The 19,675-nt window shown below is 37.2% G+C and overlaps 1 protein-coding gene across 9 annotated transcripts in view; it reads right to left on the minus strand.

The window, feature by feature from the left end:
* LOC129425869 (sickle tail protein) overlaps nucleotides 1–19,675 on the minus strand; it is a 159,317-nt gene that overhangs the window by 91,512 nt on the left and 48,130 nt on the right. The window contains exon 1 of one of the 9 annotated variants that reach the window (XM_055181914.2): nucleotides 10,685–10,953. The exons of the other annotated variants lie outside the window; for them this stretch is intronic. The gene's annotated coding sequence lies outside the window, so the exon portion shown is untranslated. Of the gene's footprint in view, nucleotides 1–10,684; nucleotides 10,954–19,675 lie in introns of those variants that run through there. 9 annotated transcript variants of the gene reach the window in all.

Below are 19,675 nucleotides of genomic sequence, written 5' to 3' on the forward strand. Positions count from 1 at the left end.
AGCATCAAAGTTTGATGTCAGCCATTGATTTCAATCTGTGACATGACCTTACTCGGTCAATATTAAAGAAATCAAGGATATATTTTTTACAGAATGCTCTTTACATTATATAGGATGGTTTTATGTAAAAAACAGTAAATCACAACAAAATGTCTTTAGCTGGGTTTTCTCATTAATACATTAAGTGTGAATGTAAAAGTATTTTGGGGGATATTGTATGGGTGTTTGTCTATAATGCACATGTTTTTCTGTGTGTGTATATATGGGTGATTCTCACGAAAACTTGGTTTTAAAAATGTCAAGCATGAAAATGTAAAAATTGCTTAAATTTACTTTTTTTCCCACCAGACATTGAAAAACAAAGTCTGGAGTAAATGGGAACATTAATTTAAAAACTTTTACTTATCATTTAACACTTTTTGTAACATAATTTAAAAAATTAGTCCTAAAAAAATCTCATTACCGCAACAGTCAGAAAACATCAACACTGACATATTTTCAAAATGACATGACAAACCTGAAAGAACATAATTTGGAGATTCTGCACATGCATTTAAAATCAAAGTATTATGCTTCTATTAATTAAATTAACATTTTATAAGCATCTGTTGCGGTAATGGTAATCTAAATATCGTGTAAGCATTCTGACAAGACAATATTTCAAATTAACTGTAAAAAATTATCTTACCTGGTAGCCATCTTGAAGTAACTGGTTCATGTGCTTGGTCACTCAAAATCAAACTTTATTAAAATTCTGTATGTGTGCTTAAACTGTTCTCAAAAAGTGTTGCGGAGGATGAGAACATCAGGCATGGACACATAATTTTCCTAATTTTTCTTCATTATTATTATTATACATGAATATTCAGTAAATATTTTTTCTGTCATCTAAAGTAGTCTAGCAAAACATCCATTTATTTATTTTCTTAATATTTTTGTGTTAATTTGATTAAATTACAACATAACGCATGTTCAAACACAGCCGGACACATTGCGGTAATGAGAATTTCAGCAGAAAATGAGATAAAATTTACAATTATAAATTCTTATGTTGAAATCACACATTGTGCAAGGTAGAACACAGTATTGTGTTAATTCTGATGCTTTTTAATGTTACTATATTACACATTTTAAAGCTAAAATCATTAGTGCCGTGGTGTTTCAATGGTTTCGTGAGAATCACCCATATGCAAGACCAAAAATGAACATACTGAACTATTGCTGTATCTATTTTGCTGTATTTCACAGTCAGTTTCATATGAACACTTTTCACTGACTATAATCACTAATGCTCCAGTTTTTTTTCTCATTACAGCATCTGTTATGCACCCGCTGATCTGCATTATTGTGATTTGCTAACGATTTTACTGGAAAATGACAAAAATAAACAGAAAAAGACAGGAGAGATAAAGATTTCCACTCACAGGAACTGTTGGCCTCTCAAAGTGCCAAAAGACAAGTACAGGGTGTGAAAGAAAAGGATGGACAGGTGTGGGAAAGATATTCTGTTTCCCATCAACCCTACGTCAAAGTCAAATCACATGATGCTATAAAACTCCACAGCATCAGATCACTGTCATCATGACATGCCAGAATGATGGAAAACACTCAGAAAGCCTAAAATATCAGATCGAGGTTATTGAACAAATGCATTCATCACTTCAAGTTTCACATAGTTGATTCAGCCGCCTGCAAACATATTTACGGTCCAGATGCATTCCAGTCCCATGAAAACGAATAATCACGTAACCGCAGCCAAACGGGCCTTATGGAAAATTGCTTCCTTTATTGCAGCCAGTAAGCTTTCTCCAACAACACTGCCTTTAATGCAGACACGCAAACATAATCTTTTGTGTTAAAAGAATTTAAAATTCACTCAGTGCAATTTTGTACATTCATGCTAACAGCTGATTATAAAACAGAGGATGATAAGACATCATTAGCATTTGGCCAGAGCAGATAAATGAGGGAAAAAGAAAATATAGACAGAAAGAGTGAGATGAGCTAAAAGAGGTCCTGACTGCAGAGAGGAGAAAAGCACAGTCAGCAGGATTTCATCCATATTTATTAAGATTATCCAAGTTTAATACCAAAAGACTTACTAAAGACCAAACATAATTAACTACTCAACATGTACGCTCACTCGCTCGGTCTCTCACATACACACTTTTGTCCAGCAGGGATGAAAATGCACAGGGCTGATGAATCTGTAATTATAAGATGAAAGTCACTCACAGTCATTCACACGCAGGGATTACATAAATGCTCCACTAAATCCTTAGCAATGATGAAAATATGATTTTGGAGGGATTTCATATAGGGAAAACTAAAGTTATTTGACACAAAGTACTGAAAAGATCAAAGAAATTTTGAATGAAGGAAAGACTTTTGGGGGGGGGATATTCTGACTTACTGTTTAAGAGTTAGATTCCTCATGCTAAACATAGTGTCAAAAAGTATTTCTTCGCTAGGGTTCGCTAGTTTTGGAAAGTCTTTTTTTCAAACATATGTAACAATCTTGCTTTATTTCTTTTATGGGCAGAAAGTACAGTGGAAGTCCTTATATGGGCATTTTTAACCGGAACAGCGCATGCACACAACAACCAAGAGCTGACACGAAATCAACGTCACCAAACAACAACGTGATGTTGTTTGTGAGGAAAATGTAAGCGTGTTCAGCTTCCCAAAGAACCCAGCATTATGGAAACAATAGATATAGTTTGTTTATCCAGGGTAAGAGCGAAGTTGTTGTACAAACTTAGCCAAGCCAGGAGTGTACTGTATTTTTTTATCATTATAAATACATGACACCTGTTAGGTGCGACTCATATTGCTAAGGGACACTCCACTTTTTTTTTGAAAATATGCATATTTTCCAGCTCCCATAGAGTTAACATTTGATTTTTACCATTTTGGAATTCATTCAGCTGATCTCCTGGTCTGGCGCTACCACTTTTAGCATAGCTTAGCATAATCCATTAAATCTGATTAGACCATTAGCATCGCGCTCAAAAATAACCAAAGCGTTTGGATATTTTTCTTATTTAAAACTTGACTCTTCTGTAGTTACATCGTGTACTAAGACCGACATATATTAAAAGTTGTGAGTTTCTAGGCAGATATGGCTAGGAACTATACTCTCATTCTGGCGTAATAAACAAGGACTTTGCTGCTGTAACATGGCTGCAGCAAGCGTAGTGATATTACGCACTGCCCGAAAATAGTCCCCTGCTATTGAAAGTTACCAAGGGGACTATGTTCAGCTGCTGCGTAATATAGGGTGTAGAGTTCTCAACGGGCCTGAAAATTACAACCCGACCCGACCGGCCCGTGGCTTTTAAAGCCCGGACATGATGTAACCCGACACATCAACGTGAATTATCTGTCCGAACCCGACACGCGGCCCGACGCCGCCGACCCCACCTGCCTTTTTTTCCTCATATACGTAGGCTATTATCATGACCAGCAGACGGGAATTCAAATCAAGCTTTAATGTTCATGCCTTTTAACAATACAAACAACTGAAACAATAAACTTTAAATATAGGCTATATAAATATGCCTTAAATAAAAATCACACAATAATAAATAAAAAGAACTCGGTGGTTGCCAGCTTCTTTTCGGAAGCCCGGAATCGTGGAGGGACATGCTAGGCTCCGATATTTTTCAAGCAAACGTAATGGGTATCGTCGTGGATGAAGTTCAACTAATGTACAAATGGTAAGAGATAGTCTTACTGTATGAAATGTTGTAAACATAGTAGGTGTTGATGTACGTTCGCTAACTCAAGACTTGTAGTGTGTGTCATTGTAGCGAAATAACTAGCAGTTCGGTCAAGCTGCAAAGACGTCATTTCAACATACGTCACACACTCCGTTGCTCTGATTGGTCATAGGTCTATCCAATTGAGTGCAGAGGCATTTTTCGGTTGAGACACGCCTCATAATTATAGCTCAATGGAGCGGTATCAGACTCAAATTCTGACTAGAATTGAGTATGACAACGTCAGGCTACTAAATTATGCTAAGCTATGCTAAAAGTGGTACCATCGCCAGACCAGGAGATCGGCTGAATCGATTCCAAAATGGTAAAAATGAAATCTTTAACTCTAGGGGATCTGGAAAACGAGCATATTTTCAAAAAAAGTGGAGTGTCCCTTTAATCTCAGCCTCTAGCCTGATGAAAGTTAATATCCACTACCACTCTCTGTCTCTCAGACTGAGTTTCATTTGTAGGTGATCTATCCTTCATTGCCTCAGTGGTTCCCATGGCGATAGGATGGCCATGATCGCACTTGAGAACATTATGGGCTCCCTAATGCGTTGCTACCCGGGGATGTGACAGGTATGGGGGGGGGGCATATGGATGAATTTCCATGTCGCGGAAGAGCATGAACTCTTTCATCCAGACTCAGATGTGCTGGATTAGAAAAGAAAATGCTGACCGTATATTTCCATTATGTGTTAATTAACTGGATTTGCACTTCGCTAGAATACTTGATTGTGATTGGTCATACAAATAAATCAAATGTTGTTGAATAACTGCTTTTATTCAACAGTTCTGCTAGATTGATGCTTTTTATATCCTTCTCCGGTCTTACTAAATAAGAAATAGCTCGGTCAATATTTCAATCCATTTATTTATTGCCCTGCCCCATGTTGGTGCCCTGGGTCACAATGTCAGGGTTAAATTTGTGAATAATTGCCATTTGATTACTGTACATCATGCTTGTGCTTTTGAAGTTAAAGGCAGGGTGCATGATTTTAAAAAAGCACCTTGGAAAAGGAAGTCGGGCCGACTACCAAAACACACTTGTAGCCAATCAGCAGTAAGTGGCGTGTCTACTAAACAACATCGTTGCCTGGGTTCCATATATGTGGGGCGGGTCTATCAATTGAAGGTCCAGATTCTATTGGGGTAGGGGCGTGTTTGTTTAGGTGATTTCAAATGTCAACATTGGCTTTCAGAGATCATGCACCCCGCCTTTAACAAGCAACCACACTAGTTTACCTTCAAAACAACACATTCCCATAAAAAACCCTACACTATAAAATAAGCCCAGCAACGCATAAAACAGATACACAACCCTTGCCTCAGAAGATTTGCCCATAAGCTTTCCATATTCCATGTCACGACGGGGAATTTCGCTTTACTTCACAGGATAATCAATCTCACAGTAAGCCTTACAGACAAACCATGGAGGGATGATGTCAAATACACCACTCTGGCCTCCATATTCACATCACGCAAGAGCAAAAACAAAGACCATCCATTCATTCAACCATGGCTTTTAATGTGGTGAACTATAAAGAAAAGGCTATAAGAACTGCGCACAGGCCAAGTGAGTCAGCAGGTCAGTCTTATGTAATTTGCGGGTAGCCTCATTTCTCACCACGCTGTGAAGTAATGACAATGTTGAGCTGTCACTTTTCTTTCTCCTTTTGGGGAGACATACAGAGAGCAGAAATGAAAGCTAAAGTCATGTTAAAATCATTTCCTTTATGCCAAGTTTAGAGACAAGAATAAGTCAGTTGTATGATGATTTTAATGAAAATTAACCTGACTTGGCCACATTGGCTCCACCAGTGATGTGAGTTTGGAGAGGAACCATTTATTCATGCAGCCAATGGGGAAGTGCAATTATATTTTATGATGAAGACATTTTAGCTTAAAGGGGTCATATAATTTCATGTTTTTCTTCGTCTTTGGTGTGTTAAAAGTTGTTTGTGCATATGAAGAGTTTGGTTCCAAAACGCAAAAAATCCATTTTGACTAATTTGGGTAAAAATGTGTTTTCTATATCAAGAAAGTGACAAGATGAAAACCACAATTTTTTGTTACACACAAATAGCATCTTTAGGTTATAATAACATAAAAAAAATTCAAATACATAATTTGATTTTCATTTTTTTTTATATAAAAACTGATTATTTTTTTCCACAAAATGCAATAAATCCATGACTCCAAGTAAATTTTTTTTCCAAAATGCTATAAATCTATTGAATCAATATATAAATGTGCATTCATCTTTGCCATTTATATACATTTAGTTGACTAGTGGTATACACTGATTAAAAAAATAAACATTAATGGTATTAATGAAAACACTTACTTTGTCATATTAAGAACACTGTCATTGCTGCAGTCATTCTTGGGACGTCATCGCTGAACTTTTTAACAGCGATCAGCTGTAAAATGTTTAGGTCCTGCTTGATTTTCATTGACTTTGAGTAAAATAATGGAAAGTTTATCATAAGATCTGCTGGGGTCAATGTTTAGCATGACAGAAGCTTTATGCTGTCGTGAGAATAAGCAACAGCCGACATTTCTCCGTCTCCCGAGTGCCTCTCACGTAAATTATTCGATTTTGATGGCTTACGTTTCTTTCCCGTCACAGAAAACCACCACAGGTTTATCAATGCTATCAAAGTATTATTTTGTTTTTGTTTGTTTGTTGATCACAAAGTATAAAGTAGATGAGGAAAACTAGGATTCTGTGTCTATTCAAAGCGCCACCATTGTTGTTTACAATGCGTGTAATGGTGCGCTGTGATTTGTTGAGCGGATTTATTGCATTCTGCAGAAAAGGAGTAGTGCCGTTTATCGCGTTTTGGGAAAAAAGATGACAGAATAACACAGCGGATATCGGATTTTGCGTAAAATTAATTATTTACTTTTTAATATCTAATACAATACTGATTTTGGCGGTAACTATTTTTTAAAAATGGCTTTTATCGCGTTTTGGAGCTTTGTAAAAGTCAACGCGTTTCAGGTCACTAAAATGTTTCTCATGGTCCTAAAATATTTTGATTGAAATTATTCTTGTGTATAAAAATACAATTGTGCCAATATACAAATTTCTTTCATTTAATTTTAAATATTTTATATGAATAATATATGCCTTATAATGAAGAATAAGCAACCAGTAAGAGCTTCTTCAATACTGTTTAAAAAATCATCTTAGGGCGCACACATATCATACTTAAACCAACCAAACCATGCCCAAGCACGATTGTCCCCCCCCTCCCTACTCCCCCAGATGCACGCGCTCACACTGTACTTCAACTGATCCGAGCCTGGGCACGCTTTCGTCATTAGGATGCGATTGTTTTGATGTTGCCAATCATTTTTTATTCTGAGTCATTTGGTGCACGATGGCACACTGCCCTCTCACATGCTTTTAGTGGTTTTACCAACAACGACCACTAGGTGTCAATGGTTTGCTGCATACTCGTCACAAATTAATAAATTGCTGTCACTGCTGATAAAAGGTTTTGAAATATGGAAACTACATTCTTAGAGCTTTGTCGACATTATTTTAAGATTTATAATAAGATATTGTATAACAATTAATATGCATTCCTATGGAGAGTGGGGTCATGTAATAAAAAACTCTCAATACATTATTTTTTCTCCAAAATGGTGAGGATACAAGCTTTCCAACAATATATAGTTTATCATGAAATAACCAATATTATATTGATTGGTCACATGTGCAGCTCAAATATTCACATAACCCTGCTGCATGCAGATGAAGGTGAGTGGTCACGTTACAGAGCCATCATACTAGTCAAACTAACCAGCCTTTGTGGGTCAAACGCGCTCGGACGCGGTTTGGTTAGGATAATGTGAGTGCACCCTCAAAGTGATGCTTTAAGAAGCTGCTTGACAAAAATCCAAAAGCACATTTCTGCAAATTCTAGGCAAAGAGTGACTACTTTGGAAATCTAAAATAGTTTTGGTTCATTTTGGGGTCTTTTTCAGTTACAACATAATTACCGTAGTTACATTTGTCTCATAATTGTGATGAGTTCACTATTATTTAATAACATGGAAAAATCTAAATAAAGAACGAGTAAGTGACCCCAAATGTTTCAAAACATTCAAAGAGCAGCAGTCCATAAAGATCAGTACTGCAATCAGTGCAGCAACTTCTAAACAGTTCTGTAAAGACTTTTGTTTTTCCTACGTATTTTTAAATCTTGGAAAGGTTGTGATCCAAGAAAAAAAAAGATTGAAAAAACGACCCTTTTCCGTTTCAAAAGAGAGCAGGATTACTGTAGATAAGTGTGGAGAAACCTTTAAGGAAGTTCATTAAATGAGGGCGATTCAATTAGCGATTAGTCTCTGTCTCCGCTAGACTTATAAAAGGGCCGGAGCTCTCAGCCAGGATTAATATTTAATGCTAAAGCCTCCACTGAGATCCAGCTACAGGTGCAGAGGAGTGATGCTGATATCATGAGCAGAATCAAATAGCAATAACATAAAATGACCCCTCTATTGAGTGTAAAAGGTTAAGTCCATCTTATTCTCAATGGGTTCAGGTGTTTAAACAGCAGGTGATTTGGTGACTCTGACATCACAGTTTTCTGTCTACTGCTTTATTCTCCAAGCTGCTGAAGGTTGGCACACACAATTTAAGGTTTCCTATGATTGGAGATTGCAGGAATAAACGAGTTAATTTTTAATGTTTTTCAACCCACCAACAGCAACCAACATCACTGGATGCTGCTGTGCCCAACAGGCAAAAATTAAATGATCTGGGCACATTCAGAAACTTAATTTGTTTTGCAGATTACGATCTTGCTTTTGCAGAGAAAATGCTGAATAGGTCCAATAACCCTCATCCAGATTTTCCTCTGGATTGTAGAAACGCACACTCTTACTGTACACAGATCCAGAGATTTCCTCATCGTAAAACTCAAGTTCCAGCTATCAGCACTAATGAATCCAGCTCAAATTTATATCTCAACATCTCTGGACAAACAACCATACGAGGAAAGCTTTGATATTCCTTCCAGACCCATGACCTCCAGACGCAAATCCGCTTAAACAGCACCAAGGAAAAAACTCGGAAAAGTCGTCACAACCAAAGAAGAATTCCGACTGCCGACTGGAAATTCGACAGAGCTGTGAAACCAATGAAATGCAGCTTGAATGCAGTTTGACTGTAAATTTAGTTAACGGCATCTAAATAATGAATAATAGACAGGCACGGAATGGGATTCCATGAGAGAATCGTAAAACAACTTCACACATTTATGGCAAGGCAAGTAAATGACCGCAATGAGCCAACTAAATGCCAAGATTTGGTCAATGGAAATGCATTCAATGTAGCTCAATTGCATTAGAAGAGCAAATGTCAAGGTTTCTCGCATCCATCGTATGCCTACAGTTTGTGTAAATGTAAATGAAACAGCACAGCACAAACAACATGCATGTATACCCGGGTGATTCTCACGAAAACTTGGTTTTAAAAATGTCAAGCATGAAAATGTAAAAATTGCTTAAATTTACTTTTTCCCCACCAGACATTGAAAAACAAAGTCTGGAGTAAATGGGAACATTAATTTAAAAACCTTTACTTATCATTTAACACTTTTTGTAACATAATTTAAAAAATTTGTCCTAAAAAATCTCATTACCGCAACAGTCAGAAAACATCAACACTGACATATTTTCAAAATGACATGACAAACCTGAAAGAACATAATTTGGAGATTCTGCACATGCATTTAAAATCAAAGTATTATGCTTCTATTAATAAAATTAACATTTAATAAGCATCTGTTGCGGTAATGATAATCAAAATGTCGTGTAAGCATTCTGACAAGACAATATTTCAAATTAACTGTAAAAAAAATGATCTTACCTGGTAGCCATCTTGAAGTAACTGGTCCATGTGCTTGGTCACTCAAAATCAAACTTTATTAAAATTCTGTATGTGTGCTTAAACTGTTCTCAAAAAGTGTTGCGGAGGATGAGAACATCAGGCATGGACACATCATTTTCCTAATTTTTCTTCGTAAATATTTTTTTCTGTCATCTAAAGTAGTTTAGCAAAACATCCATTGATTTTTTTTCTTAATATTTTTGTGTTAATTTGATTAAATTACAACATAACGCATGTTCAAACACAGCCGGACACATTGCGGTAATGAGAATTTCAGCAGAAAATGAGATAAAATTTACAATTATAAATTCTTATGTTGAAATCACACATTGTGCAAGGTAGAACACAGTATTGTGTTAATTCTGATGCTTTTTAATGTTACTATATTACACATTTTAAAGCTAAAATCATTAGTGCCGTGGTGTTTCAATGGTTTCGTGAGAATCACCCACCCACGCATGTACATATACGACAGAGTAGTAAATAGATATAACATTGTGGATGTCAGGAAAGCTCAGTACACAACATTACGATGTTTGGTCAATGCTAAACTTCAAAATGAAGTTGAACGAGGCAAAAGGTAACAAAGTTTCTCATTAGGGAACGACTCAAAAGACAACTGACAACATGATGTATCACAATGCAAGTTTATCCAAAAGTCATTGCGACTCCCCCAAAATCCCCTCACAACATCACACATGCACAACCGTTGTTTCCCCTGAGCAATAAATGCCTATAAGTACCGAGAGCCACTGTAAACCATCAACCCCTCTGATGTCAATAAGGGGGGCGACTATAAACCTGTTTTAAAGTAATGGATACGACACAGTGGTCCGGCTGCGCAGTCTGCATTTGTGTTTTAATTGAGCTTTAAACATGTCTCAGAGGTATTGAAACAAGACAGAGGTTTTACTGCGCTACACCAAGCAGAGGAACCGAACAATCTCTGTAATAAGTTTTCACATCCCTTGAAGTGTGAAGAAGAAAGATTTAAAGTCATATTACTACTCACCCTATTTGTTCTGCCCTATCCAAACAACCACCGAGCGTGTAAGAGAGTCTCTGCGGCACGCAAACTTTTTTTCCTCCTGCGGTGCTGCTTCTGTTCTCCAAACCCTCTAAGTCTCCTTCGCTCTGACACTTCCTGCGCCGTCCCTTAAATCACTCCCCCAGACTCAGCCCAGGAGCATTGTTTAGACAGGACGTGTTGTGTGTACGTGTGTGTTTTCGATTGTGTGCCGCGGTGAATACGGTTTTTGTAACTCTCTTTGGCACTCCTTCGAGCCTGGCGCACCTCAATGCAAACCTCAACGCTAAGAAAAGAGGGAGCTGGGAGAGGGAAAGAAAAGGAGGGGATGTGTGGCAGAAGCGATGATGAAGAGAAAACTGGAAGAGACCTCCTTTAAGCTTAAGGAAAACATGTGAAGGACTTCCTGTGGAGGACCTCGACAGACTGGAGAGTTGTGTGCATGCATGTATGTGTATTTGGAGATTGCTTTTACTAAATACTTTAGTTTGTTGTTAGATTCAAAGCCAGATAAAAGTTCTCAGTGAGGTTTAAGTGAGTAAGGGTTCAAAGAGTGGCCAAAAAAATTATGTCTGAGGTGTTTAAAGGGACCGTTCTCCCAAAAACTGTCATTTTAGACTAAGCAACATTGCATTAGTATGCGTGTTACCTGCAATCCCAACAAAATGCTTTACCAATTTAGCAACAGGGATATAATGCAGTTGTATCATATGGATGTTTTTTTTGGTTCTTTTTAAAGCCCGGTCCTGGTCCACATCCACTTTAACTGTATGTAAGAATGCAGTATGAATAGTAAAATGGTTTTAATGTGTGTGCACGCATCTACTTAATAGAAGCATGGAGGATATAATACGGAATAAGGGGAGGATGGCAAACAGTGGGAAAGTAACTGTAATTGGTTTACTGCAAGACTTACAACACCCTGTAGATGGCGCCACACCCAGTCCTGCCCAATACCCCCACACATACTTTACTCGATGCATCATAAGTCATGTGGACATCAAGACAGGCTTGCAAAGTGTACACTGTCAAAAATAATGTAACAAAAGTATCTTTTAAAAAAGTATCATAATGCAGCAGTCCTAAAACTTTTTCAGCGTGCGGCCCCCCTTGAGTTGGAGAGAGTGGGGCACAACCTAAGGCTTTTTGACTTTGTCTCTATCATTCAAAAATATATTAGTTAGATTAATAATATTTTTACTACACGATCAACACATACATCTCTGCTACAAATGAACACTTAAAGTTTGTTTGTGGGACCTACCGTTATTGTACAATTACACCGAAAGTGACACGAGTGCAAACGTTACAACTTACCCCATGGGTGGGGTTAATTGTAACAAACAGAAAGTTTGTTGTAACACCTGCTAAAAGTTAAACACAAATAATTCAATACAATTCTGTCTATATACTAAAGGTGGATATTGTTTATATATCTGCCTATAATAGATAGATATCCACACATTCATCCATCCATGACCCTTCATCTAACCATCCTTGTATTATGCATCAATGCATATTAATAGATTTTTTGAAAGGGCTGCACAATTCAGACAAAAAAATCATAATTGTCAGTTATTTCCCCTGATATTGTATTAACAGTTATCATCTTGATTAATAGTAACACGGTAAACACGCCGACAGCAACTTGTAAACAGAGCGAAGAGAAGAACTAGGCTCCTGCATGCTCTCTCTCTCTCTCTCTCTCGTGCACGCGTTTAACAAGCGTTCACTCTCGGGAGGAGGTAAAGTGTTGCGCATGTCAGACAGTCCCTCCAGAAAAACGCGATTGTGCGATCGCGCCATATATTGCATAATCAGCCAGAAAGTTGAAAAATGTTGCATTTACTTCCCAAAAGCGCAGCCGTGTCCTCTATTGCCATGGGAACGTTATGAAGTGACGTGATTATGTGACGTGAACATCATTGCAGCTTTTGCAAGTTCCGCAATTTTCGCAAATTCCCGCGTTTTTCTGGAAGGACTGGCATGTGCATTTCTTTTAAAAGTGGAGGGGCGGTTCCTTTAAATAATTCATGAAAGTCTTCTGCTATACCTTTAAATTATACAATGTAGTGCTGTTGGTTAGTAGACTTATTTTTATGTGGTTTAATTACACAAAATTCATGATAAATTAATATTTTATAAAATGTCATAAAATTGGGCCCCCAGCACCATCTTGTGGCCCCCAGTTTGAGAACCACTATCATGATGTATCTATAAAGTACCAATATGTACCTTTGAGGTACACATGTGTACTTTTTTAAAGGGTACCGCTCCAGTTTGTACCTTTATTTCTCTTAGTGTACACCTGTTTAAAGAAACTTGTTGTTTGAGCAATATATATAGAAGATATTGGGATTTATAGTTAGTTGCACTAAAATTTGGTAAAAACACAAACAAAACATACAGTGTGAGATATTTTAGTGTCCTCCTAACACAGCAGAACATCATTTACTGAGAGAAAAAGTGATATGGGGAGCGTTGTGCTGCGTCATAAGTTACTGTAAGTACTATGTTAAAACAGACCACTTCATTTATTCTCACTATAGGGTGTCGAGATAAATACAGAAGCTGTACCATGTTTACAGGAAGCATCCCGTAAGAAATGAATCATAGTTTTAAATAACCATAATTAGTCAACATGAATTTTTGACAATTATTATGGTCTCACCACATTAAACATAGTTTAAGCATGGTATTCATAGTAACATTATGGCAAACAAATAGTAATAAAAAACATTGTTCATTTTCCTGAGGGATGCAAACATATTTGTCAAAACACAACAGAAGGTAGACCCTAATCACAAAATGATCAATAACATTCAAAAAGGTTAACAAACTTATGTAGCCCACATGAAAAACACACACATACTTGTAAGTATTTGCTTTGTAGCTGGAGAAAGGGTGTCGATCTGGTACTTAAGAAGATGTAGCTTAGAGCAAACTTTTTTGCAAAAAAAAAAAAAAAACGCACACAAAGCTCTCTCCAAACCACAAAATATGTTTAATTCTTTATACATTAGTGATACGCTGGGAGCCATTTGAGTTTATTTGTGGAGGAGCATGATGTGTTTGATGATGAATCCTCCTTAACTAACTTAATACAAGTATTGGTTTATTTAGGTTAACACTTCACCCTTCTCTATTTTAGTAAATGTAAAGCAGTTCACTGAATCCCTTAAAGGGGTGATACATAAAATATCCGGCCAGTGTGCCATAGCTTTATGGACACAATATATAAGCGCACACATACTTAAATTTCTTTAGTAAACAATTTTTGTAATGCTGAGTTTGTGTAATGGCACCATGAGCGTCTTGCAGCAGCTATTAAAACTTTCACTGTATGGGAAAAGAAGCAATGAAAGTGACAAATGTGACACTGTATAGCCTTTCTACAGTCTTTGTGACCATTAATTGTGTGGATCCATGACCACACAGTGTTGCATTTGTTATTTTAGGTTTCAGAAGGGTGCTCAAGAGCGCCCCCTTTGCGGCCCCTATGTGCCCTGGATGGCAGGAGTGCCGCAAATGCCCAATTTGGGACAGGGCCAAAGCACAGATAATAAAAAGAGAGACAGGAAAATAAAGAATAATGGAGTGTGAAGAATTAGGCTTAGCATAGCGGTTGTAAAAAAATCCAGACAGTTAATAAGCCCGGGACAGAGCCGTGATGTCAGGAAATGAGGGCTGTTCGAACTTGCACTAACCTCAAATGTTACAACACTTTCATTTCATTCACAGATGTAAATTCAGAACGGTGATTTCCACAGCATTCCAAGTCAAAATATCACTTTACAGCAGGTTAAAGAAGTTAAAGAGCTGACGGGAAAAGTGAAACGAAAAACACTATTTATAGACATCAACAGCATTTCTGAAAATGAGATCTGATAGCTGGGCCAGAAAAGCTCTCAGATTAACTATAACGCTCCGATCTGGAGTTTTTCCTTTAATTATGTTCAACATTCCTTGATCCTCTGTGTCTCCGTGAGGCTGGAGGAATTCAGAAAGTTAGGACCGAGATGATTGGTCTGGCTGTCTGACTGATGATATCATAATGGCTAAACTCCATTTCCTGAGTCTGATTATGGGGACGTTTATCAAATTTTAATATGCGGAGAGACAGCTACTGACTAGTGAGACTAAAATGAAACTTGCTATATTTTGCATGTTTGTTTCAAAGAAGAGTTCCCGAAAAACTTTGAAAGTGTTCAGGAACTGGAATATGAATGATTGCTTTTGACTGTAACGCACCAATATCACATTGTAGATGGCAGACGTGAAGGTGCACATTTCTTGACTTCTAGTTTAATTTTGTTCCAGGAAAATGTGTGAAATCAATCTTTGTGCACTGAAAAAAATTTTGCAAGTGGTTGCAATCAATTTATTTAAGCTACATTTAAACAAAAGTTTTTTATTTTGTTTTGTATTTCTATTTTTTTTATGTAGCTTAAATAAATGGATTGCGGCCACTTACCTTAAAAATTGAGTAAATTAAATGAGTAATTTTGTTCCAGGAAAATGTGTGAAATCAATCTTTGTGCACTGAAAAAAAAGATTCATTCAATTTACTCAATTTTTTAAGGTAAGTGGTTGCAATCAATTTATTTAAGCTACATTTAAACAAAAGTTTTTTGTTTGTTTACATGTAGCTTAAATAAATTGATTGCGACCACTTACCTTAAAATTTGAGTAAATTAAATGAATAATTTTTTTCAGTGTGCATGCGAGTCTGTAAGAGACAGAGTTGTTTTGTCATGATCTCGAAAGGAAATACCTTGGTAAGATTGTTTAACTCTGTCTGCACACCCAATTCCCACAACAATTCAGTAACTTAAAGAACGAAAATGGAAACAGAAGGGGAAAAAACAGCAGCCAAAGGAGAAAACTGGAGAGGAAATTAAGAAAGGAGTATGTGGAGACTTACGTTTGTCTTGATTAATAATTTAGTGGTTAATAGGTGAATTAAGAACCTTTTGGCGCTTTTCCATTGCATAGTACCACACGGTTTGGTTTGGGTCAAGTCGGGTCAGCTCACCTCACTTTGGCTTGGTTAGCTTTTCCATCAAGTTTAGTTTCACTTTGCAGTGGGAGAGATTATATGCGTGGCGTTATATTTGCGCTGCCTACTGCTGTGACATCAGAAAAGTGAGAGCGTAGTTGTACATTCCCATTCATTTATTTATTTCTCAGTCCGCCACAAATTAAATTTAAATTGGCCACCACAAATAGATGTTTGCACATCACGTTTATCACTACCTCTGTCAGACACCCGTGGCGTCAGGCGACACGCTCCGCTGAGCCTCATTTAAGTTGCATTTAAGCATATATGCTGACATGCTCGTCGCGAATGTGCCGCCACAAACTGCAAATCTGGAAAAACCTGTTATGGTGTCCCTGATTCTCAACCTGTGGATGTTTTTCATCGCTAAAAGGGAGTTTGGGAACTTTTAGCAGAGGACAGATGACAACATGTTTACTCGAGACAGCGCAAGCTAGCATGAAGGTAAAGCTAATCTTTTACATTATAGTGATTACGCTGGTAGTGACGATTCTTTCGCGTCACGTTTTGGTATCAGCTCGGGTCGCTTGGAACCCCAACCGAGGTGGTACGACAAAAGTATCGGGTACTACGTACTGCACCCAATGGAAAAGCTCCCAAAAGTAAGCTGACCCGATCCCAACTAAACCAAACCGTGGGGTACTATGCAATGGAAAAGCGCAAATAGGTGTGTTTCATCGTATTGCATTTGCTGGAATTATACAAAAACAATATTGTGCTCCAAACTGTGCATTACTTTGATTTTACCACATTTAGGGAGTTTTACCCCAAGAATACCCCTTGAATGTGTTACATGCGATGTATTGTGAAAAGCAAATTACAGAGAGTAGGTAAATGGGTTACAATTTTTATGGTGTCCTTGTTACAGTGTCATAACATATTTAAGTACTGAGTAATAATGATTAACATTATGTACTTATAGGGATTAGACTAGTCGTAGACTAAAATAAATGTAAGAGCTGTCCAAACTCAAAACAACTTGCACTGACATATCTTTAAATACATTAGGGCCTTTTTTTTGCTTCAAAATGCACACAAGTAATGTTTTTAGTAATGCATGTTTGTTAAAACTAGTTATATTTCCTAATTAAATTAAGGTCTAGTTCTGGTTTAAGCTAATCCCTGTCCAGGAAACCACCCCTTAAAGTATTGCAGTATCCTTTTTTGCTGGTAGGTGCACATGCGAAACTTCGCTTATCTTAACAGTGTAGGGCTGCACCACCTAATTGATAAAATTGATATTCATCGATTATAAAAATTCATTCTCAATGAATTTCATTATCGATAAGTTGGTTTGTGCTGTCACATGCTCCCGCACCACCATCGGATAGTGAACAAGATTAAATTAGTACTAGGGTTGGGAATCGTTTGAATTTGAACGATTCCGATTCCAATTCCGATTCCTTGTTTCGATTCCGGTTCGGCGGTTCCTATCGATTCTCGATTCCGATTCTTTTAAGAGGCAGGGTCAAAAATGTTTAGGATATTTTAAATGAGCTAGCTAACCAATGGTCTTTCTGAAGGAAATAGTCTGACCTTCACCATCAATTTTAATTTTATAAACTTTTGACTTTTTATGAACTTTACTATTAATTTCTCACATGGCTGTTTTCAACAATATAAATATCAAATCTATGAACTTGAATATAAATATTATAAATTATGAATATATTTTTACAGGGGTACACTTACCTCAAGAGAGCTTTATTTTTAAAAACCTCATGAAAACACATGAGTGTATTATGCTGCTGCAGGTACTTGAACATGTTACCGTGCTCCCACTGATGGGCTAACTAACATTCGCACTCTTAGCTCGTAAATTGTCTATGAAAAAATACATGGGCTAATTTGTTAGCTCAATGTTGGTGCAAGGCATTCTTTTCAGGGCTAGCAAAATCGCTAGCCCGACGTCCCGGGGCTATTGCGAATTCCTGTCGGGTTATCAATATGCATCTTCGCTCTGCCCGTGCGGGCTATCATAGGAAAAATATTTTAATGTTTTTGCATTCTCTCAGATTTTGTTAGGTAGCATGTACGCCGTCGTCTTGCATCCTCACGTAACAAGAAGTGAAACTGAAAGCATAATTAAACCCATTATTCCTTTCGTGTTTACGTCTGAGATGCGCGCTCCTCTGCATCCTGGGTCCGCTCTTCACAAGTACGCGCTTGTTCTTGTGCTCAGTAAAAAGCGCGAGCTCCAGTAATTTAAAAATAATAAGTCCTTTTGTTTTCAGAGACTAACATTGTTTTAGCGTTTCTTTTTTCTACCAGGGATTTCGAAATTTAGTGAGCCCTCATTGTATATATTGTTTTATTTACTTGATACGGACTGCAGTGCAGTCACTGCGGTGCCAAGCTGGGGGTCAGAGACAGAGGAAGAGGCAGCGGAGGACAGTCGGCGCAGCGCGTCAAAGACGGGGCACACATTTATTTCTACTCAATAAACGAGGTGCTTTATTACGTTCGACGTGCACCCTCCTATGCACGAAACAGACGCTTCTTCATTGGTGTTCAGCGGTTTCTTTATCCGGTCGGCGGACTGTGAATCGAAACTAGGAATCGAATTTTAAACTTTTGAACGATTCCGGGAAAATCGCAAAGCTAGTCCCGGTTCCAATCGATTCTCGATTCCCAAGCCTAAGTAAAACTCTAAAGTAGTGTGAATCTTTGGACCTTTAAAAGTACACATACACATGCTAATATGAAGAGTTTCGTTGCAAAACGAGATAAATCCGATTTTTAACATTTTTGTCAAAACATGTTTATTATTATGTTATCATGTTACTACTTTGTTTTATGGTGCTACTTAGCTGTATTTTTAAGTTATGAAGGTTTAAATCAAAACAAACCAACTGCAGTTGTATTGATATTAATTGGAATGCTCAACCAAAAAAAAACGAGATTTCTGAAAAATAAAAAAACGGAGTTATCTCGTTTTGCAACGAAACTCTTCATATCCAAATTGAGTGGCTTATTTAGCTATGATAAGTGAAAAATCAAATTGAGAAAATATTTAGGTTTTTATCCGATTAGTCGATTAATCGATTATGAAAATAATCGTTAGTTGCAGCCTTAGAACAGTGGTATACCTGCGACCAACATTTAACAAAAACAGCCAACTAAAAGGTTATAGGCTATGTCCAGATTTATGAAGTTACCCTTTCTAAAATCCAATGAATCATATTAAATCATAATAAGATGACATATAAAAGAGACACTGTCCAGGTATGTATGACTCATAGTTTTATATACAATGAAATTGAAGCAGCTTTGGTCAGTGCAGAAATCTGCCCTGTAGACTAATTTATACTTAATTACCTAATGGCATAAGCATGCACACACAAACACACACACACACACACACACACACACACACACACACACACACACACACACAAATACACACACTGAAGTTAGGCCAGGAAAACGACATCTGTCTGAACAAGTAAAGAATCCTTATTTCAACAGACAAACACACACACATACACACACATCCTTCAATGCATTTCACTGAGACAGCTGTTGATGTTTTGGTCTCTGAATCTCTTTCTTCATTTGCGTTAGATGAGCAATTGCTGATTTATTGTGACCATGAATCTACATGCCGTCTTACATCGCTTGCTTCTGCTTGGTTCTTTGATAAATCACAGGACAGGCCAAATAAATCATGCTTGTTAAGGCACCTCAGGTACATCTTAAAACCAATAATCCCAGTTACATTGCATTGATGTAGCATCATCCCTCAGTTGTAAGTAATGGATTTGACATGTAGGCCTACAACATAAAAGTGTCCATGCATGCTGCTGGTATTAAACGTATTATTGATTTACTATTGGATGCAAAATTATTTGCTATATCTGCTATCATTGTGCGATTATAAGGAAAGCTGAAATGATGTATTTACAAATCGCATCCAG

This window comes from Misgurnus anguillicaudatus, chromosome 25 (genome assembly GCF_027580225.2).
Source record: "Misgurnus anguillicaudatus chromosome 25, ASM2758022v2, whole genome shotgun sequence".
Taxonomy (NCBI): Eukaryota; Metazoa; Chordata; class Actinopteri; order Cypriniformes; family Cobitidae; genus Misgurnus; species Misgurnus anguillicaudatus.